We start from the raw sequence: 2,967 nt of genomic DNA, 5'->3' as shown, positions 1-2,967 counted from the left end.
ACTCATGTGAAACACAATACAAGTATTTGAATTTGCCCCTTTATTTTATCAGGCTAAAGTCTCTGAGCCTCAGTTTCTTTTCCTGTTACAGAAGGATAATGATTACCAAATTGATAGGTTGGATTTTAATGACAATTAAAGAGAAATGTAATGTAAAGCCTAGAATGCATTGACTGGTATATAGTAAGCGCTCAATAAACAAAAGTTATTATCACAATATTATTATTAGTTTGATGGACCTTCCCAATAAACAGCACCTCTAATTACATGCCCCCTGATAGTCTCCTCCCACATTGAATCTGGGCTTTATCATGTGGTTTGGTTCAACAAATGAGACTTTATCTATTGGGATGCAAGCAGAGGCCTGCTCAGAACTTGCAAACTGAGGTTTGATTTCTTAGGTCCAAGCAGCCATGTTGTGAGGCATTCTAGGATATTCTGCTTAAAGAGGGGCTATATGAAGATGGCCGTGAAGATGAGCTGGCAGAGAAAGGCCATGTGCAGGAGATCTCAGGTAGCCCAGCTGAGCTCCAAGTCAATGTGATGTCACCACCCAAATAACACATGATCTGCCCTCAGAACTGTGAGAATTAATTGATCATGGTTGAAAGATCACAGAAAAGATTGTGAAAGAAAAACCTAGTGTGGGAGACAAACTTTTCTCAAAAGATGAAGACAATTGGGCAATAATAATTAATATCATTAAATCTGGAGTCAGAGCAAACACAGGTTGAATCCATTACAGGGTATATGGCTGTGGGCAAATTAATTCTGAGCCCCAGTTTTATTGTCTGTGCACAAAGTAATAGCACTTTACAGAGCTGTTGTGAGGAAACAACATTTAGCTGGCACCAGGCTGGCTTCACTGAGGTAGGGAAGTGATGTTACAAGTACTAGCATTTCACTAATAACAAGGTGGCAAAGGGATTGTCCAAATCTGTGTCCCTAGGGATACACTGAAGAAGCCAGTCATTGATACCCAGGTCACGTCCGCTGTGTCCACTAAGGTAACCAACTCTGTTCACTCTTTTCCTTGGCTTTAAAGAAAATATTGACTTTGAATTTCCACAGGTGCTTTAGGTTTACTTACAGTCCTCTCTCTACAGCCACCTGCCCTTGTTTTTCTTTAGCCCAGGAAAGAAGTGGTATTGCTGACCCCAGCAAACCTGATTTAGCTCTGGGAATCTGGCCCCAAAGGGTAGGAACACACAGAAGAGTTCCTCAGAGCAAGCACATGGCTAGCAGGCATGGGAGACCTAGCTTGCCGGGCACCTCAAGTTCCCTACATCAGCCCTAGCCAAAGGCCAAGATTCTACTAAGATTCAAGCATTCTGGAACCACCTAGCCCCCAAGAAGGGATTCTGAGAGTCATTGTCAATGGACAAGTGCAGTGGGTACATACCAGACAATGTTTGAATGATATCACTACATTACTTTGAAATAAGCCAAACCCCTGCAGGAGTAATCACAAACCTCAAACATCTGTCCTACAGCCCCGAATCTGATACATCTTCTGAGGAAAGCACAGTATTGCCTTTACTGGCACCAGGACTTTGTTGACAAGGAAAGACAGAATATTTTCAGGCAAATGCACTGTCTCCTGAAAGACTTAGAAACTTTCTATAGGGGATTGATGAAATAAGGTTTCCCAGAGTCCCAGAACAGGAAGGATTATTGAGCTGATATCTGTAGACTTTATAATCTCACTTGGGATGCCCCCTCCCCTTGCATCCTTGGAACTATTAGAGGGAAATTCTTCTGTGTAGTCCTCCCTCATCCTACGATAAATAGACAGTTTGCTGCACCCTGTGGCTGCTTAGCAGACAGACCCTACAATTTACCTATGGGTTCCTTCTTCCTATTCACTTGTAGGCTTCTGCCCTGCCCTAGCTCATGGCTTCCAGCAGATCTCTGTTTATGTCTGCACACCAGCTCACAAGAACTTCCTTAAGTCCCAGTGAAGGGAACCTCTGCTTAATTTACAAAGTCATTCTGACCATCTAGTAAGCAAAAATGAGAAATGTACCTGGATTAGAACAGAAGTGACCAAAAGGCTTGGGCCTCCAAGAAGCCATGAAAAAGAAAAACTGTATGAAGAACAAAGAAAAGATCTACAAGAAGCAAGTGAAGAAACTGGCCAGCCAGTGACAAGGGACAGAAATTAGGGGAGGGAGAGGAGACCCATGGTCCTGCCAAGTTCTCCTTTCAACCCCAGTGAGTTAAAGGGGAATCCCGACAGTCTCCAGTCTAAAGCCGGCCTACACAGAGGCTAGCAGGACCTTTGCTCTGGTTAGGATTATTATTTTTATTACAAATATGTGGTTTGTGGCTAAATGTAACCAGGGGACTTTGTCATTATTATATAAGAATAACCAAAAAGAGCACGACGTCTGTATGGCATTTCATACAGGGTCAGAACACAGGAGCCAGGGCAGGATTTGCAAAAGCAGTCATGAAAAAAATATTCATGATCATGCCAGGTCAAATTCCACTTGTTCAGTACTTTGGTTAGGCATGCATTAGTTCATGCAAGCCCTTGTTAGCATCTTTCTGAATGGGATCTGACTGGGGAGACAGGAGTTAGAAAGACAACTCAAACCAGAAGGTAGAGTTGGTGAAATTCGGACACTTCAGAGATTGCTGCGAAGGGAGGTTTTCTCTTTGCCTACTTCATCTCTAAGCCCTCATTTCCCCCCATAATTCCAGCCAGCTGACCACCGGGTATCTCAATACCTAGAGGGCCCGAGATCAGAAAGTTCTGAGTTCTTTTAAACTAGAGGAATCCTTCAGAAGAAGTTGTTGGGGAGGTGACTCAGCCAGTAAAGTGCTTGCTAGACAAGCATGAGGACCTGAGTTTGAATCTCCAGCACTTATATCCTTCAGAAGCAGACTCTCTGAAGCTTTTTGACCAACCAGTCTAGCTGAATCAGTGAGTTCCAGTAAGAAAACTTGTCTTCAGGGCTGGAG

This window comes from Nannospalax galili, unplaced genomic scaffold, assembly GCF_000622305.1.
Source record: "Nannospalax galili isolate Female #2095 unplaced genomic scaffold, S.galili_v1.0 scaffold88, whole genome shotgun sequence".
NCBI lineage: Eukaryota > Metazoa > Chordata > Mammalia > Rodentia > Spalacidae > Nannospalax > Nannospalax galili.
This window is presented reverse-complemented; position numbering follows the sequence as displayed.